The sequence below is a fragment of the Panulirus ornatus genome, chromosome 48, assembly GCF_036320965.1.
Source record: "Panulirus ornatus isolate Po-2019 chromosome 48, ASM3632096v1, whole genome shotgun sequence".
Classification (NCBI taxonomy): Eukaryota; Metazoa; Arthropoda; class Malacostraca; order Decapoda; family Palinuridae; genus Panulirus; species Panulirus ornatus.
In genome coordinates, this window is record NC_092271.1 from 6364009 (window position 1) to 6391205 (window position 27197).

Genomic DNA, 27197 nt, shown 5'->3' on the forward strand with positions numbered 1-27197 from the left:
TTTAGAGAAGGCTCCTCGAACATGCATCCAGGGTTCCCTCCCACTGAGATATTCTTTTCATTGAAGGAGTGTCTTCCCTCATTCCTGCCTGGTGACCCAGCTTCTTAATCAGCCTTCCATGCTGTTCAGTGTTAAATGATTTCTGGCAGTTCAGATACAAACAGCCTTCCCTTTTGTCTCACATAGAGCTCACTCTCTCGTAAAACTGTAAGAAGATGTTTATGATGACCTCCTCTCAAATAGAGTGGACTGTTTTATATGTAGTTAACTTCTCCTCCGTCGGGAGTCATCCATTGTCTTACTATCTTTCCTGGATCCACCAAGACCACACTCGTCAGTGAGACAGCTCTGTAGTTCAGTGTCTGTTCCTGGTCTACCTTCATTACCGAGCCACTCCGCCTCGCTCCAGTGACACTTTGAACAATAGTTCTAGAGGTTTACCTGGATATCTGCAACACATATGGGCAGATGGATGTGTCTGCGGATGGATGACTGTGTCAGAGGATGGATGGCTGTGTCAGAGGACGGATGGCTGTGTCAGAGGATGGATGGCTGTGTCAGAGGATGAGTAACTGTGTCTGTTGACGGATGGCTGGACGTGTGGCTATGTCTGTGGACGGATAGCTGTCTATGGACTACCGGCTGTATCTGTTGTTACCCATGTGTACTGTGCGGGGAGGGAGATATAGACTAGTGGGTCCCACTGTACGGGGAGGGAGTTTTACACTATGTTGGGAAGAGGGTTTGGTGTACAGCATGAAGATGTATAGCATGTTTGGAAGTGGGTTTGGTGTAGAGCATGAGGAATTAAGACATGTTTGAAAGTGGATTCGGTGTTCAGCATGAGGAAGTACAAAATGTTCCGAAGTGGGCTTGGTGTACAGCGTGAGAATGTACAACATGTTAGGAAGTGGGCTCGGTGTATAGAATGAGGGTATAAAACAAGTTGGGAAGTTGCTTGGTGTACAGAATGATGATGCACAACGCTGGCAAGTGTTCTTGGTGTACTGCGTGAGGATGTACATATTGAGAAGTGGGCTTTGTGTACAGGGTGAGGATGTATAACATGGTGAGAAGTAGGCTTAGAGTAGAGCATAAGGATATATATGTTGGAAAGTGTTCTTATTGTACAGTACGAGGATGTACAATATATTTGGAAGTATACTTGCTGTACAGCATGACGATGTACAGCATATTAGGAAGTCGGCATGGTGTACGGCATGAGGATTTACTACTTCCTAAGAATTGAACTAGATGTACAGCATCAGAATGTACAATATGTTCGGAAGTGGGCTTGCTGTAGAGCATGAGGATGTACAATATGTTAGGAAGTGGGCTTGGTGTACAGAACGAGGATATGAAATATCTCGGGATGTAGGCTTGATGTACAGCATGATGATGTATAACATGTTGGAAAATGGGCATGGTCTACAGCATAAGGTTGTACATGTTGGGAAGTGGGCTTAGTGTACAGCATGAGGATATACAAAATGTTAGGAAGTGGGCCTGTTGTACATTTGAGGATGTGTATGTTGGGAAGTGTGCTTAGTGTACAGCAAGAGGATATAAAATATGTTGGGAAGAGTGTCTGATGTACAGCATGAAGATGTATAGCATGTTCAGAAGTGGGCTTGGTGTAGAGCATCAGGAGTTAAAACATGTTTGAAAGTGGATTAGGTGTACAGCTGAGAAAGTACAATATGTTGAGAAGTGGGCTTGATGTACAGAATGAGGATATAAAACATGTTGGGAAGTTCTCCTGGTGTACAGAATGGTGATGTATAATGTTGGCAAGTGTGCTTGATGTACTGCATGAGGCTGTACGTGTTGAGATGTGGTCTTTATGTACAGGATGAGGAAGCGTAGCATGGTGAGAGTAGGCTTGAAGTAGAGCATCGGATGTACATGTTGGGAAGTGTTCTTATTGTACAGTACGAGGATGTACAACATATTGGGAAGTGGGCTTACTTTACAGCATGAAGATGTACAACATGTTGGGAAGTCGGCATGGTGTACAACATTAGCGTATACAACATGTTGGGAAGCGGACTATATGTACGGCATGAAAATGTACATCATGTTCGAAGGTGAGCATGGTTTACAGCGTGATGATATACAACATGTTGGGAAGTGTGCTTGGTATACAGAATGAGGATATAAAACACATTGGGAAGTCGGCTTGGTGTACAGCATGAAGATGTATGACATGTTGGGAAGTGGATTAGATATATTGCATGAGATTGTATAACATGCTGGTAAGTGGGTATGGTGTACAGCATGAGGATGTAAAACATGTTGGGAAGTGGACTAGTTTAAAGCATGAGGATGTACATGAAGTTTCTCTAAGTTGGGAAGTGGGGTTGGTGTACAGAATGAGGATACAAAACATGTAGAGAAGTAGATTTGGTTTACAGTATGATAATGTATAACATGCTGGGTAGTGGGCTTGGTGTTCAGCATCAGGATGTGCATGGTGGGAAATGGGCTTGGTGTATAGCATGAGGTTGTACAGTATGTTGGGAAGTGGGCTTGGTTTACAGCATGAAGATGTACAACATGTTGGGAATTGGGCTTGGTGTACAGCATGAGGATGTACATGCTGGGAAGTGCGCTTAGTGTACAGCACGAGGATGTACAACATATTGGGAGGTGGGTTTGGTGTAAATCATAAGGATGTACATGATAAGAAGTGGGTTTGGTGTGCAGCATGAAGACGTACATGTTTGGAAGTGGGCTTGTTGTAGAGCATGAGGATACACATGCTGGGAAGTGGACTAGTCGTACATCATGAGATGTAGATGTTGGGAAGTGGGCTTGATGTACAGCATGAGGATGTACAACATGTTGGGAAGTTGGATTTTGTATAGCATGAGAATTTACATTTTGGGAAGTGGGCTTGGCGTACAACATGAATATGTTCACCCTATTGGGAAGTGGGCTGGGTGTACAGCATGAGGATGTGCAACATTTTGTGAAGTGGACTAGGCATACAGCAAGAATAAGTACACGTTTCGAGTTGGGCTTGGTGTACACTATGAGGATGTACAACATATTAGGAGGTGGGCTTGGTGTACAGAATGATGATATGAATCATGTTGGGAAGTGGGCTTGGTGTACAGCATGATGATGTAAAACATGCTGGAAAGTGAGCTTGGTGTACAGCATGAGGATGTAGAACTTGTTGGGAAGTGGCCTTGATGTTCAGCATAAGGATGTATAACATGTTGGCAAGTGGGCTTTGTAGAGCATAATGGTGTGCAACATGTTGGGAATGGTACACGTTGGGAGTGGGCTTGGTGTACAGTATGAGGATGTACAACATGTTGGAAAGTATAGTAGGTGTACAGCATGAGAAAGTACAACATATATCGAACTGGGTTTGATGTACACCATGAGGATGTACAACGTTATGGGAAGTGGGCTTGCTGTACAGCATGAGGATGTACAATATGTTATGAAGTGACTTGGTGTACAGCATGAGGATGTACGCCATGTTGGAAAGTGAGCTTAATGTACAGCATTTGGATGTACATGTTGGAAAGTGAGCTTGATGTATAGCATTTGGATGTACATGTTGGGATGTGTGCAACACGATGTGCAAAATGTTGGGATTTGGGCTTGGTGTACAGCATGAGGATGTAAACATGTTGGGATGTGTGTTTGGATTACATCATAAGGATGTACAACATGTTTGGAAGTGGGGTTGATGTACAGCATGAAGATGTACAACCTGTTGAGAAGTGGGCTTGATTACGGCATGAAGATGTACAACATGTTCTGAAGTGGGCTTCATGTACAGAATGAGGAAATAAAACATGTTCGGGAGTGGGCTTAATGTAAAGCATGAGGGTGTACATCAAGTTGGTAAGTGAGTTTCGTTTACAGAATGAGAATATACATGTTGAGAAGTGGGCCTAGTGTACACAGGATGATGCTCAACATGTTGGGAAGTGGGCATGATGCACAGCATGAGGATTAAAACATGGTGGGAAGTGGGCTTGGTGTACACCATGAGGATGTACAGAATGTTGGTAAATTTGATTTTGTATAGCATGAGGATGTGCATTTTGGGAAATGGGCTTGGTGTACAGCATTAGGGTGTAAAACATGTTGGGAAGTGGCCTCGGTGTACCTCATGAAGATGTTCAAAATGTTGGGAAGTGGTCTTGGTGTACAGCATGAAGATGTACATGTTGGGAATTCTAAATAGTGTACAGCACGAGGATGTACAAAATGTTGGGATGCGGGCTTGTTGTACAGCATGAGGTTGTACAGCATATTGGAAAGAGGGCTTGGTGTACTGAATAAGGATGTACAAAATGTTAGGAAGAGGGTTTGGTGTACATCATGAAGATGTACAACTTGTTGGATAGTGGGCTCAGTGTACAGCATGAAGATGTACAACATGTTCCGAAGTGAGCTGGTGTACAGCATGAGGGTGTACAACATGTTCCAAAGTGGGTTTGGTGTACAGAATGAGGACATTAAAGATGTTGGGAGTGGGTTTGGTGTGCAGCATGAGGATGTGCATCATGTTGGTGAGTGGGTTTCTTTTATAGAATGAGAATGCATGTTGGGAGTGGGCTTGATGTACAGCAGGATGATATTTAACATATTATGAAGTGGGCTTGGTGTACAGCATAAGGATGTAAAACATATTGGGAAGTGGGCTTGGTGTACAGCATTAGGATGTACAAAATTCTGGAAAGTTGGATTTTGTATGGCATGAGGATTTACATTTTGGGGCATGGGCTTGGTGTACGGGAGGATTATGTACAACCTGTTAGGAAGTGGGCTTGGTGTACAGCATTAGGATATAAAAGTTGTTGGGAAGTGGGCTCGGTGTACAGCATGAGGATGCCCAAAATGTTGTGAGGTGGGCTTGGTGTGCAGCATAACGATGTACAGCATGTTGGAAGTGGAACTGCTTTACGGCATGAGTACACATATGTTGGTAAGTAGGTTTGTTGTACAGTATGAGAATGTACAACATGTTTGGAAATGGGCTTCATGTACAGGAGAAGGATGTACAACATATTGGGAAGTGGACCTGGTGTTCAGCATGAGGATGTATATGTTGGGAAGTGTAATTAGTGTACAGCACGAGGATGTAAAACACGTTGGAAAGTGGGCTTGGTGTACACCATGAAAGTGTACATGTTGGAAAATGGGCTTGGTGTATAGTATGAAGATGTACAACCTGGGAAGTGGACTTGGTTTATCGCATGGTGATGTACAACATGTTGCAATGTGGACTAGAGCATGAGAATGTACAACATATTCAGAAGTGGGATTGGCTTGCAGCAGGAAAATGTTCAACCTGTTTGGAAGTGGGCTTGATGTACAGCATGAGTATGTACATGTTGGTAAGTGGGTTTGTTTTACAGCATGAGGATGTACATGTTAGGAAGTGGGCTTGGTGTACAGCATTAGGATGTAAAAAAAATGTTCAAAAGTTGGATTTTGTATAGCATGAGAATCTACATTTTGGGAAGTGGGCTGGGTGTACAGCATAAAGATGTACACTTTGTTGGGAAGAACGCTTGCTGTACAGCATGAGGATATACATGTTGGGAAGTGGACTAGGCGTAGAGCTTGAGGAAGTACAGAATGTTCCAAATTAGGCTTGGTGTACACCATGAGGATGTACATGTTGAGAAGTGTGCTTTGTATAGCATGAGGATTTACATGTAAGGAAGGAGGCTTTGCTTACATCAGGATGATGTACAATATGTTGGGAGGAAGGCTTGGTGCACAGCATGAGGATGTAGAACATGTTGGGAATGGTCATGGTGTACAGCATGAGGATGTACAAAATGCTGGGAAGTGGGCATGATGTATTGCAGGTTGAAGTATAGCATCTTGGGAAGAAGGCTTGGTGTACAGCATGAGAATGTGCAACACGTTGGAAAGGGGGCTTGGTGCGCAGAATGGATGTACAAAATGTTGGGAAGCGGGTTTGGTGTACAGCAGGATGATGAACAACATGTTAAGAAATGGGCCTGGTGTACAGCATGACCATGTACAACATGGCAGTAAGTGGGCTTGGTATACAGCATGATGATGTACAACATATTGGCAAGTGGGCTCGGTGCACACCATGAGGATGTACAAAATGTTGGTAAGTGGGATTTTGTGTAGCATGAAGATTTAAATGTAAGGAAATGGGCTTTGTTTACATCAGGATGATGTTCAACATGTTGGGAAGAATGCTTGGTGTACAGCAAGAGGATGTAAAACATGTTGAGAATGGGCATGCTGTACAGCATGAGGATATACAAAATGTTGAGAAGTGGGCTTGGTTTATAGCAGGATGAAGTATAGCATGCTGGGAAGAAGGCTTGGTGAACAGCATGAGAATGTACAACACGTTGGAAAGGGGGCATGGTGTACAGAATGTACAAAATGTTGGGAAGTGGGTTCGGTGAACAGCAGGATGATGAACATGTTGAGAGGTGGGCTTGGTGTACAGCATGACGATGTACAACATGGTGGGTAGTGGGCTTGGTGTACAGCATGATGATGTACAATATGCAGGCAAGTGGGTTTTGTGTACACCATTAGGATGTACAAAATGTTGGTAAGTGTGAGTTTGTATAGCATGAGGATATCCATGTAAGGAAGGGGCTTTGTTTTCATCTGAATAATGTACAACATGTTGGGAAGAAGGCTTGGTGTACAGTATGATGATGTACAACATGTTGGCAAGTGGACTTGATGTACATCATGAGGATGTACAAAATGTTGGTAAGTGGGATTTTGTATAGCATGCGGATGCACAGGTAAGGGAGGAGGCTTTGTTTACACCAGGATGATGAATAAGATGTTGGGATGAAGGGTTGGTGTACAGCATGAGGATGTACAACACGTTGGAAAGGGGGCTTGGTGTATAGAATTGATGTAGAAAATGTTGGGAAGTGGGTTTGATGTACAGCAGGATAATGAACAATGTGTTGAGAAGTGGGCTTGATATACAGCATAACGGTGTACAACATGTTGGCAAGTGGGCTCGATGCGCACCGTGAGAATGTACAAAATGTTGGTAAGTGGGATTTTTTATAGCATGAGGATGTACATGTAAGGAAGGGGGCTTTGTTTACAACAGGATGATGTACATGTTGGGTAGAAGGCTTGTTGTACAGCATGATGATGTACAACATGTTCGCAAGTGGGTTCGATGCACATCATGAGGATGTACAAAATGTTGGTAAGTGGGATTGTGTATAGCATGAGGATGCACATGTAAGGAAGAGGACTTAATTTACTCCAGGATGATGTACAACATGTTGGGAAGAAGGATTGGTGTACAGCATGAGGATGTACAACACGCTGGAAAGGGGACTTGGTGTATAGAATGGATGTACAAAATGTTGGGAAGTGGGTTTGGTGTACAGCAGGATGATGAACATGTTTAGAAGTGGGCTTGGTGTACAGCATAAAGATGTACAACATGTTGGGAAGTGGGCTTAATGTACATCATGATGATGTACAACATGTTGGCAAGTGTCTCGGTGCACACTATGAGGATGTACAAAATGTTGGTAAGTGGGATTTTGTATAGCATGAGGATGCATATGTAAGGAAGAGGGCATTGTTTACACCAGGATGATGTACATATGTTGGGAAGAAGGCTTGGTGTACAGCATGGGGATGTAAAACATGTTGGGAATGGACATGGTGTACAGCATGAGGATGTACAAAATGTTGGGAAGTACGCTTGGTGTATAGCAGGATGAAGTATAGCATGTTGGGAAGAAGGCCTAGTGTACAGCATGAGAATGTGCAACACGTTGAAAAGGGGGTTTGGTGTACAGAATGGGTGCAAAAATGTTGGAAGTGGGTTTGGTGTACAGGAGGATGATGAACATGTTGAGAAGTGGGCTTGGTGTACAGCATGACGATGTAGAACATGGTGGGAAATGGGCTTGGTGTACAGCATGATGATGTACAGCATGTCGGCAAGTGAGCTTGGTGTACATTTTTAGAATGTACATGTTGGGTGGTGGGTTTTTTGCACAGCATGAAAATGTACATGATAGGAAGTGGGATCAGTGTACAGCAGGATGTTGCACAACATGTTGGGAAGTGGGCTTGGTGTACAGCATGATGATGTACAACATATTGGAAAGTGGGCTTGTTGTGCAGCATGAGCATGTATATGTTGGTAAGTGTCTTTTGTGTACAACATGATGATGAATATATTGAGAAGTGGGCTTGGTGTACAGCATGGATATAAAACATGCTGTGAAGTGGGCTTGGTATACAGCAATGCGATGTACAGCATGTTGGCAAGTGAGCTTAGTATACACCTTTAGGATGTATATGTTGGGTGGTGGGTTCGGCGTACAGCATGAAAATGTATTTGTTAGAAAGTGGGATAGTGTACAACAGGATGTTGTACAACATGCTGGGGAGTGGGCTTGGTGTATAGCATAAGGATGAACAGCATTTTTGGAAGTGGCCTTGATGTACAGCATGATGTACAACATGTTGGCAAGTGTACTCGGTGTACAGCATGAGGATAAGCATAATATTGAGAAGTGAGCTTGATGCACAGCATGGAGATGTACAGCATATCGAGTAGTGGGCTTGTAGAGCATGAGGAGGTACATGTTAGGAATTGGGCTTGGTGTACGTCTTGAGGATGTGCAAAATGTTGGTAAGTGGTATTTTGTATAGCATGAGGATGTATGTTTTTGGAAGTGGGCTTGTTGTACAGCAAGATGATGTACAACATGTTGGGAAGTGGTCTTGGTGTCCATCAGGATGATGAACATTTCAAGAGGGCCTGGTATACAGTATGAGGATGTATATGTTGGGAAGTGGGATTGATGTGCAGTATGAAAATGTGCATGTTGGGAAGTGGGCTTAGTGTACAGCATGTGATGTACTTGTTGGGAAGTGGGCTTGGTGTACAGCATGAGGGCGTACAACATGTTGGCTATTAGGTTTGTCGTACAGCATGAGGATGTGTAACATGTTGGGAAGTGGACTTGGTGTACATGATGAGTATGTACATGTTGGGTAGTGGGTTTGGTGTACAGCATAATGGTGTACAACATATTGGGAAGTGGGTTTCGTGTACAGCATGATGATATACAACATGTTATGAAGTGGGCTTGGTGAACAGCAAGGTGATGTAAAATATGTTGGGAAGTGGGTTTGATGTACAGCATGAGGATGTAAAACATGTTGGGAACTGGGCTTGGTGTACAGCATGAAGATATACATGTTGGAAAGGGGGTTTGGTGAAGTAGGTTTGGTGTACAGCAGGATGATATGCAATATGATGGGAAGTGGGCTTGGTGTACAGCATGAGGATGTGCAACATGGTAGTAAGTAGGTTTGGTGTACAGCATGATGAAGTACAACATGTTGGAAAGCGGGCCTAGTGTACAGCATCAGGATGTACAACATGTTTGAAAGTGGGCTCTTTGTACAGCAAAAGGATGTACAACATGTTGGGAAGTGGGCTTGGTGTACAGCATGTGGATTTGCATCATGTTAGTAAATGGACTCGATGTACAACATGTGAATGCACAACATATTGGGAAGTGGGCTTGGTGTACACGATGATGTACATGTTGGGAAGTGGGCTTGGTGTACAGCATGAGGATGTATATGTTGGAAAGCGGGCTTGGTGTATAGCATGAGGATGTACAACATGTTGGGAAGTGGACTTGATGTACAGCATGTAGATGTGCAACATGTTAGTAAGTGGGCTGGGTGTACAGCATGAGGAGGTACAACATGATGGGAAGTGGGCCTAGTTATAGCACGAGGATGTACAACATGTTGGGAAGTGCGCTCGATGTACAGCATGAGGATATACAACATGTTTGGAAGTGGGCTTGGTGCACAGCATGATGATGCATATGTTGGGAAGTGGGCTTAGTGTACAGCATGAGGATATACTGCATATTGGGAAGTGGGCTTGATGTACAATATAGTGATGTACACAAATGCTGAGAGGTGGGCTTTGTTTACGACATGAGGAAGTACATCATCCTGGGAAGTGTGTTTGGTGTGCAGTATTAGGAAGAACTTCATGCTGGGAGGTGGGCTTGTTGTACAGTATGGGGATGTTCATTATGCTAGGACGTGGGCTTGGTGTACAGCTTGTGTATGAATACCACGCGAGGAAGTTGCCTTTTATGTACAGCTTGAGAATGTACACCAAGCTGGAAGGAGAAGTTGATGTACAAGTTGAGGATGTACAGCATAATGGGAGACAGACCTGGTATACACAGTGATGCTGTAGAATATGCTGAGAGACAGACCTGTGTACATAATAAGGATGTACACCATCCTTGGAAACAAGCATGATGTACAAAATAAAGATGTACAAAAGGCGTCCCAGTCGGTACAGAGAATCGAGAAAGCTTCAGTTCCTGTTATAGACGGGTCGGGTTGGCCCTGAGAAGACACTGTTCTTTTCTTTTACTCCAAGTTCAAGAGCACTACGATGGTCGGGTGGGGGGGGGGGGGGGGATGGTGTCCCAGTTCTCGCTCGTGACTTGTTTAGAAAGAAAACAAACTTGTGGCTGGAGTCTTCATCTAGCTTCTGAATGAAGTCAGTCTGTGGCTCTGTGAGGCACGTGACATCAACTCACAAAATGAATTTAGAGTTATCATCTTGGAGGAAGCAGACAACATTCCGGAGAGTTCAAGTCACTCTCTCACATTGACTCACATAATGTTTACATTTCCACAGTAAGTCTTACAAACTGATGTTGGAAAGTATGTTTGGGTCAAGTACGAGACAACCACTTGTTGATTATGGGAACATAAAGATCAGTATGTACATACACACTTGAAGTATGTCACCTTCACTCTAAGCAAAGTATACATATATATATATATATATATATATATATATATATATATATATATATATATATATATATATATATATATATATATATATATATATATATATATATATATATGTTGTGTGTGTGTGTGCGTGTGTGTGTGTGTGTGTGTGTGTGTGTGTGTGTGTGTGTGTGTATGTGTGTGTGTGTGTGTATGGATTCTGGTGCCTCAGCCACACCTGCCTGATCAGAGTGATACATGATGATTGGCTGTAAGTATGTCTTGTATGTATGTCTTGTACGTATGTCAGACGAAGCCGTAGTTTGTGAGTGATGGCGTCATGGAGATGGAGGATGGTGGGTGGGAGCCGAAGCCAGCGCCACCCTGGAGGTCGGGAGACGGCGGCAGGTAAGGTTAACAGAGTACGTTGGTCCACATTCTGCCTCCCAACATTCTGGAGGATGAGGGGGAGTCCACCAGGGAGGCAAGCAGGCGGCCACACGCCACATCCTCCAGTACACCCATCACCTCCTATACCACACCTCAACTGGTATATGGTGTTACTGCTAACCTTCTCACGCTGACTGATCCACTACTGGCCGAACCAAGGCTCACCTCTCCCCAACCCCTCCCCCAGACGGGCTCTCCCTGACGCCAGTTTCCTGGTTGTAGTGCAGCAAATGGCTGCCATGTTGTGGCCCATTGTTGCCTCTACTCCACCCGGATGAATGAAATGAATTACTTTTAGATACTCAAGAGTAGGATGGTACTTTGTTAGGATAAGGGCCCTCATGTGCTGCCTCCTAAGGCAAGGGCCCTCATGTGCTGCCTGCCAGGGAAAGGGCCCTCATTTTCTGCCTGCTAGGGCAAGGGCCTTCATGTGCTGCCTGCCAGGGCAAGGGCCTCATATGTTGCCTGCCATGGCAAAGGCCCTCATGTGTTACCTGCAAGGGCAAGGGGCCTCATGTGCTGCCTGCCAGGGTAAGGGCCCTCATGTACTGCTTGCCTTGGCAAGACCCCTCATGTGTTATTTGCAAAGGCAAGGGCCCTCTTGCGTTACCTGCAAGGGCAAGGGCCCCTCTTGTGCTGCCTGAAAGGGAAAGGGCCCTCATGTGCTACCTGCCAGTGCAAAGGCCCTCATATGTTACCTGCCATGGCAAGGCCCCTCATGTGTTACCTGCAAGGGCAAGGGCCCCTCTTGTGCTGCCTGAAAGGGAAAGGGCCCTTATGTGCTGCCTGCCATGGCAAGGGCCCACGTATGCTACCTGCTAGGGCAAAGGCCCTCATGTGCTGCCTGCCAGGGCAAGGGTTCTCATGTGTTGCCTGCCAGGGCAAGGATCCTTATGTGTTGCCTACCAGGGCAAGGGTCCTCATGTGTTGTCTGCCAGGGCAAGGGTCCTCATGTGCTGCCTACCAGGGCAAGGGTCCTCATGTGTTGCATGCCAGGGCAAGGGTCCTCATGTGTTGCCTGCCAGGGCAAGGGTTCTCATGTGTTGCCTGCCAGGGCAAGGGTCCTCATGTGTTGCCTACCAGAGCAAGGTTCCTCATGTGTTGCCTTCCAGGGCAAGGGCCCTCATGTGTTGCCTGCCAGGGCAAGGGTCCTCATGTGTTGCCTGCCAGGGCAAGGGTTCTCATGTGTTGCCTGCCAGGGCAAGGGTTCTCATGTGTTGCCTGCCAGGGCAAGGGCCCTCATGTGTTGCCTACCAGGGCAAGGGTCCTCATGTGTTGCCTGCCAGGGCAAGGGCCCTCATGTGTTGCCTACCAGGGCAAGGGCCTTCGTATGCTGCTTGGTAGGGAAAGTGTCCCTTGAGTTGTCTGGTCCAATATTTGATTTGATGCTGAATTCTCAAATGATTACAGATCATTGAAACATTTTTCTGTACTGAGTATAATGTATACTCCATTCTGTAAGGTTTTCGCACACATACACACAAACACAGATATATCTTTTTTACATTTGATCGCCGTTTCTCGCGTCAGCGAAGTAGGGCTAGGAAACACGAAGAACGATTCATCCACTCACACACACACACACACACACACACACACACACACACACATATATATATATATATATATATATATATATATATATATATATATATATATATATATATATATATATGTATGTATATACATAAACGCCCATACACGTACATATACATACACATACATATACATATCAACATATACACATATGCATAAATATACATACACATACACCGACCTATATATGTATACACATGTACCTATTCATACTTGCTTGCCTTCAATCCATTCCCAGCGCCACCCAGCCCCATAGGAAACAGCATCGCCAACCCCTGCTTCAGCGAGGTAGCGCCAGGAAAACAGGCAAAAAACTCCACATTCGTTCACACTGTCTCTAGCTGTCATGTGTAATGCACCGAAACCACAACTCCCTATCCGCATCCAGGCCGCAGACGTTTCACATGCCCTGGTTCAATCCACTGAGAGCACGTCGACCCCGGTATACCACATCGATCCAATTCACTCTATTCCTTGCACGCTTTTCACCTTCCTGTATGATCAAGCCCTGATCACTCAAAATCTTTTTCACTCTATCCTTCCACCTCTAATTTGGTCTCCCGCTTCTCCTAGTTCCCTCCACCTCTGACAGATGTATCCTCTTTTCAGCCTTTCCTTACTCATTCTCTCCGTATGTCCAAACCATTTCAACACACCCTCTTCTGCTCTCTCAACCACACTCTTTTTTATTACCACACATCTCTCTCACCTTTTCTCATGTCACATACATCATTTGCATATGCCACCGCTACTTCCCTAAATACATCCCATTTCTCACCGACTCACCTCACGTCATTTGCTCTCACCTTTGGCCATTCTATACACAGTCTCTCCTTTCCAAGCTCACTTACTCTCACCACTCTCTTCTCCTTAACATTCTCTTCTTTTTTGAATATCTCTACAAATCTTCACCTTTGCCTCCACAAGATAGTGATCAGACATTCCTCTAGCTGTCTCTCTCAGCATATTAACACCCAAAAAGTTTCTCTTTTAACGCCTATCAGTCAACACGTAATCTAATAATGCCCTTTGACCATATATTCTATACACATACGTATATTTATGTCTATCTCTCTTTTCAAACCAGGTATTCTCAATCGCCAGTCTTTTTTCAGCACATAAATCCACAAGCTCTTCATCATTTCCGTTCACAACACTGAATACCCCATCTTCGCATTTGAATTACCCTTCACTTATACCCTGTCTTGTGCACCAAAGCCTGCTGACACTCAATCAGCTGCTCCGAAAATACATGCCTTTCATGATCTTTCTTCTCATAACCATGTGCATAAACACCAATAATCACCCATCATTCTCCATCCACACATATATATATATATATATATATATATATATATATATATATATATATATATATATATATATATATATATATATATATATATATATATATAAATATATATATATATGCTTTTATATGTGCGTGTATGGGCGTTTATGTATGAATATGTGTATATGAGTGGATGGGTCATTCTTCGTTTGTTTCCTGGTGCTGTCTCGCTGACGCGGGAAACGGCTTTCAAGTATATGTGTGTGTGTGTGTGTGTGTGTGTGTGTGTGTGTGTGTGTGTGTGTGTGTGTGTGTGTGTGTGTGTGTATGAGGTGGTAATGCAGGTGTGCAGCAAAATAAGTACAGGTGTTAGAAACAATATCACAGATTCATCAGGACATACGTCATGGAGCACTACAGGTGTGGAGCATCATCAGATATATGGTAGCAGAGATGTTTGTCAACAGTGCAGGTGTTGGAGTGCAAAGGAAACACATGTGAAGATCGACAGTCAGATGTGCTGATCATCGAGAAAGGCTCTTACGGCAAAAGTGATGTACATAAGATCAGGTGTATGGAAGCAGTGGAGGTGTGCAGGGCAAGAGTTCAAATGTTTGTAGCAAGTGTGCAGGTATACGAGACATCAGAAAGTGGCAGCTGTGTGGAGGAACAGTAGGGGCTCATGTATGGAGGAGGTAGATATGTAGAAGCTCAGAAAGGGTCAGGTGTGAAGACGGAAGATGTATGGACAGGTGTGAAGGAGATAGGTGTGTGGAGTACAATAAGTGTCAGATTTGGAGGAGAGGGGTGTGGAGAACACAGGTGTGTGAAGTGCAGTAAAGGTCAGGTGTGGAAGAGGCAGGTGTGTAGAGGTGAAGCATGGGTCAGTTGTGGAGCGACAAGTATGAAGGAGACAAGTGTGTGGAGGTGCAGTAAGAGTCATGTGTAGCGGAGACAGGAGCGGTGTGAGGGTCTTATGGCTGGAGTTAGGTGTAGGAATGTATGTACAGTTATGTGGCCACACGCTGCCTGGCCAAGACCCTCAACCACTGACTCACTCACTAACTCACTCACTGACTCACTCACGCACTCACTCACTCACCCACTCACCTACTCAAGCACCCATTCACTCACACTCACTTCACACCTGAACGACACTCACTTCCTCTCCTGTGGACGCTATGGTGATATGGTACTCTAGTGATATAGTGGTGTAATGGTATGGTAGCATGGTGATATAGTGGTCTAATGATATGGTGGTTTGGTGCTATAGCTGTATAGTGGTAAGCTGGTGCAGTGGTATGGTGGTGTGGTGGTAGAATGGTATGGTAGTGGTAGAAAGGTGGTATGATGGTATTGTGGTTTGTTGGTATGGTACCATAGTGGTATGGTGATATAAAGGTATGGTAATATGATGTTATAGTGGTATGGTGGTGTAGTGGTATGATAGTATTGTGTTAGAGTTGTACGGTGTCATCGCATAAGGTGGTATAGTGGTATGGTGGTATGGTGCTATATTGGTATGGTGGTATGGTGCTATATTGATATGGTGGTATGGTGCTATATTGGTATGGTGGTGTGGTGCTATATTGGTATGGTGGTGTGGTGCTATATTGGTATGGTGGTGTGGTGCCATAGTGGTATGGTGGTGTGGTGCTATAGTGGTATGGTGGTGTGGTGCTGTAGTGGTATGGTAGTGTGGTGCTGTAGTGGTATGGTAGTGTGGTGCTATAGTGGTATGGTGGTGTGGTGCTATAGTGGTATGGTTGTGTGGTGCTGTAGTGGTATGGTAGTGTGGTGCTATAGTGGTATGGTCGTGTGGTGCTGTAGTGGTATGGTAGTGTGGTGCTATAGTGGTATGGTGGTGTGGTGCTATAGTGGTATGGTTGTGTGGTGCTGTAGTGGTATGGTGGTGTGGTGCTATAGTGGTATGGTCGTGTGGTGCTGTAGTGGTATGGTTGTGTGGTGCTGTAGTGGTATGGTGGTGTGGTGCTATAGTGGTATGGTCGTGTGGTGCTGTAGTGGTATGGTTGTGTGGTGCTGTAGTGGTATGGTGGTGTGGTGCTATAGTGGTATGGTCGTGTGGTGCTATAGCGGTATGGTTGTGTGATGATATATTTATATGGTAGTGCAGTGGTACAGTTGTATGGTGCTATAGTACTATGGTGGCATGGTGCTTTAGTTGTATAGTAGCATGGTGCTATAATGGTACGGTGTTATGGTGTTATAGTGGCACGACATGTTGTTATAATGATATAGAGGTATAGTATTACATTGGTATGGTGTTATAGTAGTAAGGGCCCATGGTGTTATTGTGATATGGTGGTATGGGGCTATAGAGGCATGATGGTTTACCAGTATGGTGGCTTTCTGTTCACAGTGGTATATTGGTATAGTGGTATAGTAGTAATGTGGAATGGAGGTATTCCTCTATTGTGGTATTGTGGCATTACGCTATGTTGGTAAAGTGGTATAGTGCTATAATCATATGGTTTTATAGTGGTATAGAGGTATGATAAAATGACGATATAGCGGTATGATGATATGATGCTCTTATAGTATGGTAGTATAGTATAATGGTGCTAGAGCAATATATTGATATGGTGCTAATGTGACATAGGGGTATAGTGGTGTGATGATATAAAAATATGGTAGTATAATGGTTTGGTGATATACTTGTATGGTGGTATGGTGATATGATGATACGGTTATATAATGGTATAGTGGTATTGTGCTATAGTGGTATGCTGGTAAGTGGTGAGTTGGTCTGGTGATATTGTGCTGTAGCGCTACTGTGGTATGATGATATAGTGTTACTGTGGTATGGTGGTATAGCGTTTTGATGGTATGTTGGTATAATGGAGTGGCTCTATGGTGGTATTGTGGTATGGTACGATAGTTCTATGGCAAGGAGGTATACTGGTATATTTGTATTGTGGTACTGTGCTATAGTAGTATGGTGATATAGTGGTATGGTCGTGAGATGGTATCATATTATGGTTGTATGGTGGTGTAGTGGTATGGTGGTATGGTGCTATAGTGGCATAGTGGTATGATATTATAATGATAAGTTGGTGTCCTGGTATGGTTGTATGGCGGTATAGTGGCATGATAGTATGGTGGTATGGTGTTATAGTGTTATGGGGCTATAGTGGTATTTTGGTACAGTTGTATGGTGTTATGGGGCTATAGTGATATTTTGGTACAGTTGTATGGTGTTATGGGGCTATAGTGATATTTTGGTACAGTTGTATGGTGTTATGGGGCTATAGTGATATTTTGGTACAGTTGTATGGTGTTATGGTGGCATATTTGTATGGCTGTATGGCGGTATAGCATTATGGGGCTATTGTGGTATGGTGTTGTAATGGTGTGGTTCTATGGCTGTTTAGTGTTATGGTGGAATGGTGCTGCAGTGGTATGGAGCTACAGTGGTATGGTGGCATAGTGTTATAGTTGTATAGCGGTATGTTGGTATAGAGTATTATGGTACTATAGTGGTATGGTGGTATAATGGTATGGTGGTGAAGTGTGAGTGTGATAGAGAGGTTAGTGTGGCGGGGAGCCAGCCGATGTATGTAGTGCATCTTGTTCGTCTTCATCAGTGTTAGGCAGGAAGGAGAGGGGGAGGATCTGGGGCTGGGGAGGGGGAGGATCTGGGGCTGGGGAGGGGGAAGAGTTGGGCTGAAAGTAAACTCGTGTCAGTCGGCTACTCGCGGACATTGTGCCACTTCTCCTTCCCCTGTAGTACGCATGCGTGGACCATCACCCACCAACCGCCGATCGTACACACATCTGCCACCAATGAGAACGCCAGTATAAACCTAGCTCTTCTACGACTGGCCGGAAAGCAGCAGATGAGCCACCATAGTCAAGTTGTGCAAGGCTCTCACAATTACGGCTGCGCTCATGAACTTGATGGCTGAGAATTCAAGGGCAAAGACTGGGCTTGGTTGTAGCCGGAGGTATGACCCCCACGCCTCCAGGTTGTAGCGGGAGGTGTGGCCCCTGCACCTCCAGGTTGTAGCGGGAGGTGTGGCCCCTGCACCTCCAGGTTGTAGCGGGAGGTGTGGCCCCTGCACCTCCAGGTTGTAGCGGGAGGTGTGGCCCCTGCACCTCCAGATTATAGCCAGAGTTGTCACCTCCGCGCCTCTATGGTGTAACCGGAGGTGTGATCTCCCTGCTACTCCAGGTTGTAGCAGGAGGTGTGACCCCCGCACCTCCAGGTTGCAGCCATATGTGTGACCTCCCGCGCCTCCAAGTTCCAACCGGTGTGATTCTCACGCCTCCAGGTTGTAGCTGGAGGTGTCACCTTTACGCCTGTAGGGTGTAGCCGGTGTGACCACAGCGCCTCCAGGTTGTAGCCAGAGGTGTGACCACTACACCTCAAGGTTGTAGACGGAAGTGTGACCCCCCTCCCTCGCGCATCCAATTTGTAGCTGGAGGTGTGATCCCTGCGCCTCCAGGTTGTAGCCGGAAGTGTGACCCGCTGCGCCTTCAGGTTGCAAAAGGAAGTGTGACACCCCCGCGCCTCCAAATTGCAGTCGGAGGTGTGACCCTCGCGCCTTAAAGATGTTGCCGGTGGTGTGTCCCCCGCGCCTCCAGGTTGTAGCAGGAGGTGTGACCCCCTGCACCTGCAGGTTGTACCCGGAAGTGTGATCCCCGCCCCCCTAGGATGTAACTGGAGGTGTGGCCTCCGCGCCTCCAGGTTTTAGCCAGAAGTGTAACACCCTCCCTTCTAAGTTGTAGCCAGAGGTGTGACCCCAAGCGCCTCCAACTTGTAGCCGGAGGTTTGACACCTGTGTCTACTTGCTGAAACCGGATATGTGACACTCGCACCTCTAAGTCGTATCAGGAGGTGTGACCCCCAGCGCCTCCAAGTTGTAGCCGGAGGTGTGACCCCCATGCTTCCAGGTTGTAGCCTGAGGTGTGACCCCCATGCTTCCAGGTTGTAGCCTGAGGTGTGACCCCCCATGCTTCCAGGTTGTAGCCTGAGGTGTGACCCCCATGCTTCCAGGTTGTAGCCAGAGGTTTGACATATGCGCCTCCAGGTTGTAGCCAGAGGTGTGACACCTGTGCCTATAGGTTCTAACTAGAGATGTGACACCTGCACCTCTAGGTTGTACCCGGAGGTGTGACCCTCCGCTCCTCCAGGTTGTAGCTGGAGGTGTGACCCCCACGTCTCCAGGTGATAGCCAATGTCACCTCCGCCCCTCCAGGTGATAGCCGGAGGTGTCATCTCCGCGCCTCTAGGTTGCAGGCGATGTGACCCCTGCGTCTCCAGGTTGTAGCCGGTGTGACCCCCACACCTCCAGGTTGCAGCCGGAAGTGTGACCCGCTGCGCCTCCAGGTTGCAAAAGGAAGTGTGACACCCCCGCGCCTCCAAGCTGCGGCCAGAGGTGTGACTCTCGCGCCTCCACCTGCGCCACCAGATTTCAGCCGGTGTGGCCCGCGCGCCTCCAGGTTGTGCCCGGAGGTGTAACCACTGCACCTCCAGGTTGTAGCATGAGGTGTGAAACCTACGCTTCCAATTCGTAGCCGGAGGTGTGACCCCCACGCCTCCAGGTTGTAGCCAGGGGTTTGACACCTGCGCTTACATGTTGTAACCGAAGATGTGACACTCGCGTTTCCTAGCTGTAGCCGGAGATGTAATCCCAAGCGCCTCCAATTTATGGCCGGAGGTGTGAACCCCGCCTCCAGGTTGTATCCGGAGGTGTGACCCCCGCACCTGGAGGTTATAGTCAAAGGCGTGACACCTGTGCCTACAGGTTGTAACCGGAGATGTGACATCCGCTTCTCTAAGTTGAGCCGGAGGTGTGACACACCGCGCTTTCAGGTTGCAGCGGAGGTTGGCCCCCGTGCCTCTACGTTATAGCCAGAGGTGTAACCCCGTGCCTCCAAATTGTAGCTTGAGGTGTGACCCTACGCACCTTCCGGTTGCAGCCAGAGGTGTGACCTCCACGTCTCCAGGTTGCAGCAAGAGTTGTGACACCTAGTGCCTCAGCGTTGTAATTGGAGCTGTGACCCTTGGGCTTAGTAAGATATTGCTGTCCGATGCTACACTATTGTCTGGTACAGTAGTGCTGTCTGGTACAGTACCTGCTGTCTGATACGATAATGCTGTCTGGTATGGTACCTGCTGTCTGGTATGATAGTGTTGTCTGGTACGATACTACTGTTTGGTACGATACTGCAGTCTGGTACGGCAAATGTCTGGTGTGATACTGCTGTCTGGAACAGTACTTGCTATCTGATGAGATACTGCTATCTGGTACGGTAATTGCTGTCTGGTACGATATGCAGTCAGGTATGATAACACTGTCTGGCACGGTACATGCTGTCTGGTGCGATACTGCTGTCTGGTGAGATACTGCTGTCTGGAATAGTACTTGATGTCTGGTGCAATACTGCTCTTTGGAACAGTGCTTGCTGTCTGGTGTGATACTGCTGTCTGATGCGATATTGCTGTCCGGTATGATAGTGCTGTCTGGTACGTTAATGCTGTTTAATGATGTATGGTGTGGAACCTGCTGTCTGGTACGGTACATGCTGTCTGGTATGATAGTGATGTCTGGTACGATACTGCTGTCTGGTACGACATTGCTGTCTTGTACACTACCTGCTTTTTGGTATGATAGTACTGTCTTGTGCGATACTGCTGTCTGGTATGATATTGCTGTCTAGCACGGTACCTGCTGTCTGGTACGATACTGCTGTCCAGCACGTTAGTGCTGTCGGGTACGTTAATGCTGTGTGGTACGGTGCCTGCTGTCTAGTACGATACTGCAGTCTGATATGATACTGCTGTCTGGTACAGCGTATGCTGTCTGGTGCGATACTGCTGTCTGGAACAGTATTTGCTGTCTGGTGCATTACTAATCTTTGGAACAGTACTTGCTGTCTGGTGCGATACTGCTGTCTGATATGGTACCTGCTGTCTGATACGATACTGCTGTCCAGTACGATAGTGCTGTCTGGTACATTAATGGTGTCTGGTACGGAACCTGCTGTCTGGTACGGTACTTGCTGTCTGGTATGATTGTGTTGTCTGGTACGATATTGCTGTCTTGCACAGTACCTGCTGTTTAGTATGATAGTTCTGCCTGGTTCGATATTGCTGTCTGGTAAAGTACCTTCTGTCTGGTATGATAGTGCTGTCTGGCACAATATTGCTCTCTGGTACGATATTGCTGTCCGGTATGGTATTTGCTGTCTTGTGTGATACTGCTCTCTGGTACAGTAGCTACATTTTCGTAGGTTACTGCTCCCTTATACGAGAGTCCTGTCTGGTGCAGTACTTGCTGTCTGGTATGATAGTCCTGTGTAGTGTAATATTGGTGTGAGGTACGATACTGCTGCGTGGTATGATAGCTATATCTGGAACGATACCTGCTGTCTTGTACGATACTAACGTCTGGTACAGTACCTGCTGTTAGTACGATACTACAGTCTGTTACGACACTGCTGTCTGGTGCGATACCTGCTGTCTGGTACCGCACCTGTTTTGTGGTATGATAATTTTGTTTAATACGATACTGGTTTTTGGTACGGTACGGCTCTGGTACGATAGTGCTGTGTTTCACGGTACCTGCTTTCTGGTACAAAACCTGCTGTCTGATACTGTACCTGCTGTCTGTTGCAATAGCGATGTTTGGTACGGAACTGCTGTCTGGCACGATACCTTCTGTTTGGTACAGTACTTGCTGTCTGGTATGATGATGCTCTGTGGTGCGACACTGTTGTCTGTTACAGTACCTGCTGTCTGGTACGATACTGCTACCAGGTGCGATAGTGCTGTTTGGTACGATACTGCTGCCTATTACGATACTCTTGTCTGATGCTATACCGCTCTCTGGTGCGCTAGTCATGTTTGGTGCGGTACCTGCTGTCTGGTACGGTACGTGCTTTTTGGTACAATACTGTTGTCTGCTGCGATACCTCTCTCTCTTAATGTACCTACTATCTGGTACGATAGTACTGTTTGGTACGGTACCTGGTGTTTGTTACGATGATGCTGTTTGTTACGATGCTGCTGTCTGATAAGGTACCTGCTATCTGGTGAGATAGTGCTGTCTGGTTCAGTATCTGCTGTTTGGTAAAATACTTTCTGTTTGTTAGGTACCTGCTGTCTAGTACGATAGTGCTCTCTTCTGACGGGTAAAGTACATGTTGTCTGTCACGGTACCTGCCGTCTGGTGCGATAGTGCTGTCGGGTATGGTACCTGCTGTGTAGTACGGTACTTGCTATCCGGTACAGTACCTGCTGTCTGGTACGATGCTACTGCCAGGTACGATAGTGCTGTCTGGTACTATACCTGCTGTCTGGCATGAAAGTGGTGTCTGGTACAATACTGCTGTCTAGTTTGATAGACTATCTGGTACGGAAACTGCTGTTTAGTTCGACAGACTATCTGGTACGGAACCTGCTGTCTGGTATGATACTGCTTTCTGATAAGATGAATAGCTGTATGATACAGTACCTGCTGTCTGGTTCGACAGTGCTCTCTGGTACGGTACATGCTGTCTATTAATGTATCAGCTGTCTAGTAAGGTAATTGCTGTTTGGTAGGAAACTTTTGTTTGGTACGTACCTGCTGTCTGGTATGATACCTTCTGTTTGGTACGGTACCTGCTGTCTGGTCCGGTACTGCTGTCTGGTACGATTCTGTTGTCTTGTGTGATACTTCTGTCTGATAGGAGACTGATCTCTGGTATTATACTGCTGTCTGATATGATAGTGATATCTAAAACGATACCTGCTGTCTGGTACGATACTACTGTCTGGTACGGTACTTGCTGTTTGGTACGATAGTGCTTTTTGATATGATACTGCACTCTGGTAAGATACCTGCTGTCTAATACGATACCTGCTCTGTGGTACAGTATCTGTTTTCTGGCACGATAATGCTGTCTGATATGATACTGCTTTCTGGAAAATACTGCTCTCTGGTACGATAATGCTGTGTGTTACGGTACCTGCTTTCTTGTACAAAGACTTCTGTCTGGTACGGTACCTGTTGTCTGGTATTATAGTGGTGTCTGTTACGATACTGGTGTTTGGTACTATACTTATTACTGGTATGATACATTCTGTTTAGTTCGGTACCTGATGTCTGGTCCGATACTGCTGTCTAGTGCGATACTGCTCTCGGGCACGGTACCTGCTATCTTGTGCGATATTACTGTCTGATACAATACTGATCTCTGGTATTGTACTGCTGTCTGGTATGATAGTGATGTCTAGAACGATAGCTGCTGTCTGGTACAATACTACCTTCTGGTACGATACTGCTGTCTGGTATGGTACCTGCTATTTGGTACAATAGTGCTTTTCGGTACGATACTGCACTCTGGTACGATACCTGCTGTCTGATATCATACCTGCTCTGTGGTACGGTACCTGCTCTCTGGCACGATAATGCTGTCTGATACAATACTGCTTTCTGAACAATACTGCTTTCTGAACAATACTGCTCTCTGGTACGATAATGCTGTGTGGTATGGTACCTGTTCGGTAACATAGTGCTGTCTGGTACGGCACTTGCTGTCTGGTACAATAGTGCTATCTGGTATGGTACATGCTGTCTGGTACGATAGTACTCTCTGATGCGATACTACAGTCTGGAATGGTATTTGCTCTCTGGTGCAATACTGCTGTCTTGTACGGTACCTACTGACTGGTACGATACCTGCTGTCTGATACGGTACCTTCTGTCTGGTACAATAGTGCTGTCTGATATGATACTACTTTGTGGTACCCGTTTTTTGGTACGAAGTCTGCAGTCTGGCACAATTGTGGTGTCTGGTATGATACCTGGTGTCTGGTGAGGTACCTGCTGTCTCATACGATGCTGCTGCCTGGTACGATAGTGCTGATTGGAAAGATACTCCTGTACGGTATGATACTGTTGTCTGGTGCGATACCACTCGCTGGTACGATACTGCTGTCTGGTATGGTACTTGCTGTCTGGTATGGAACCTACTTTCTTTTACCTACATGCTGTCTGGTGTAGAACCTACTTTCTTTTACCTACATGCTGTCTGGTGCGATAGTGCTCTCTGGTACCGTAGTGCTTTCGGGTGTGGTACCTGCTGTCTGTTACGGTACTTGCTGTCTGGTGTGATAGTGCTCTGGTGTGATAGTGCTGTCAGGTACGGTACCTGTTGTCTGTTACGGTACTGCTGTCTGATAAGGTACCTCCTTCTTGGTACGATAGTGCAGTATGGTGCGATACTGCTGTTTAGTATGATAATGCTGTCTAGTATGATACTGCTCTCTGGTGCGAGAGTGCTGTCTGTTACGGTACCTACTGTTTGGCACGATAGTGCTGTCTCGTACGATACTGCTGTTTGGTACGATAGTCCTGTCTGCTACGATAGTACTATCTGGTACGGTAACTGCTGTATGGTACGTTAGTACTGTCTGCTATGGTACATGCTGCCTGGTAAGATAGTGCTCACTGGTGCGGTGCTGCAATCTGGAATGGTACTTGTTGTCTGAGGCGATACTGCTGTCTGGTACGGTACCTGCTGACTGATACAATACCTGCTGTCTGGTACGGTACCTGTTGTCTGGTACGATAACGCTGTCTAATACGATATTGCTGTCTAATACGATATTGCTTTCTGATACGATACTGCTCTAGGGTACGATACTGCTCTCTGGTACGGTACCCTCTTTCTGGTACGAAGTCTGCTGTCTGGTGCGGTACCTGTTGTCTGGTACAATAGTGGTGTCTGGTACAATGCCTGCTGTATGTTAAGATAACTGCTGTCTTGTACGATACTGCTGTCTGGTACGTTAGTTCTGTTCGGTAAGATACTGCTGTCCGGTACGATACTGTTGTCTGGTGAGATACGTATCTCTGGCACGAGACTGACGTCTGGTACGGTACCAGTAATCTGGTATGGAACCCACATTCTGGTACAGTAGTGCTGCCTTGTGCGGTAAATGCTGTCTGGTACAATAGTGCTCTATGGTATGGTAGAGCTATCGGGTACGGTACCTGCTGTCTGTTACGGTACCTGCTGTCTGATACGATAGTGCTCTCTGGTACGATAGTTCTGTCTGGTAGTGTGCCTGCTGTCTGTTACGATTCTGCTATCTGCTTGGTACGATAGTGCTGTATGGTGCGATACTGTTTGGCACGATAGTGATGTCTAGTACGATACTGCTCTCGGGTGCGAGTGCTATGTGGTACGGTACCTACTGTCTGTTACGAAAGAGCAGTCTTGTACGATATTGCTGTTTGATAGGATACTGCTTTCTGGTGTGATAGTGCTGTCTGGGACGGTATTTGATATCTGGTGCAATAGTACTATCTTGTACGGAATCTGATGTCTAGTACGAGAGCGCTGTCTGGTAACATACATGCTGTCTGGTGCGAGAGCACTGTCGGGTGCGATACTGCAGTCTGGAAAGGTACTAGCTCTCTGGTGCGATACTGCTGTCTGGTATGGTACATGTTGTCTGTTACGATACCTGCTTTCTGGGAGGGTACTTGCTGTCTGGTGCGACAGTGGTGTCTGATACGATACTGCTTTCTGGTACGATACTGCTCTTTGGTACTATATATTGCTGTGTGGTACGGCACCTGCTTTCTGGCACGATGCCTGCTGCCTGGTACGGTACCTGCTGTCTGGAACGGTACCTATTGTGTGGTACAATACTGCTGTCTGGTACGATACTGCTTTCTGGTACGATACCTGCTGTCTGGAGCGGTACCTATTGTGTAGTACAATACTGCTGTCTGGTGCGATACTGCTGTCTTGTACGATACATGCTCTCTGATGCGATACTACTATCTGGCACAATAGTGCTGTTGGGTACGTTACTGCTGTCTGGTACGATACTTTTGTCTGGTGCGACACTGCTCTCTTGTACGATATTGCTGTCTGGTGCGGTAACTGCTGTCTGGTACAGGACCTACTTTCTGGTACAATTGTGCTGCCTGTTACGGTACATGCTGTTTGGTACGATAGTGCTCTCTAGGGCGATTATGCTCTCGGGTATGGTACCCGCTGTCTATCACGGTTCCCGCTGTCAGATACAATAGTGCTCTCTTATATGATAATGCTGTCTGGTATGGTACCTGCTGTCTGTTGCTATACTACTGTCTGGTAAGGTACCTGCTGTTTGGTGAGATAGTGCTGTCTGGTACGGTATTTGCTGTCTAGTAAAGTACTTGATGTCTGGTACGGTACCTGCTGCCTGGAACGATAGTGCTCTATGATACGATACAGCTGTTTGCTACGATAGTGTTGTCTAGTACGATACTGCTCTGTGGTGCAAGAGTATTGACTGATACGGTACCTACTGTCTGGTACAAAAGTGCTATCTTGTATGATACTGGTATGTAGTAGGATATTGATGTCTCGTATGGTACCTGCTGTTTGGTACCGTACCTGCTCTCTGATACAGTACATGCTGTTCTGCGCGATACTTCTGTGTTGTGCGATAGTGCTGTCTGGGACAGCACCTGCTGTCTGATCCGGTGCATGCTGTCTGGTACTAAAGTGCTCTCGTGTATGGTACCTACAGTCTCTTACGGTACCTGCTGTTTGGAACGCTAGTGCTCTCTGCTACGATAGTGCTGTCGGGGATGGTAACTATAGTCTGTTACGATATTACTGTCTAGTACGACAGTGCTGTATGGTACAGTACCTGCTGTCTTGTGCGATATTGCTCTCTGGTACAGTACCTACTGTGTGATACTGTATCCGCTGTCTGATAATGTACCTACTGTCTGGTACGGTATCTGCTGTATGGTGCAATACTACTGTCTTGTACGGTGCTTCTGTCTGGTGTGATACCTCTGTCTGGTACGATAGTGCTTTTTGATACAATAGTGCTGTCAGGTATGTTACCTGCTGTTTGTTACGGAACCTACTGTCTGGTACAATAGTGCTATCTGAAAAGATAGTGCTGTCAGGCACTGTATCTGCTGTCTGGTACGATAATATTCTCTGTTACGGTATCTGCTGTCTGGTATGATATTGCTCTCCGGTGCAATACTGCTATCTGGTACGATACTGCTGTCTTGTA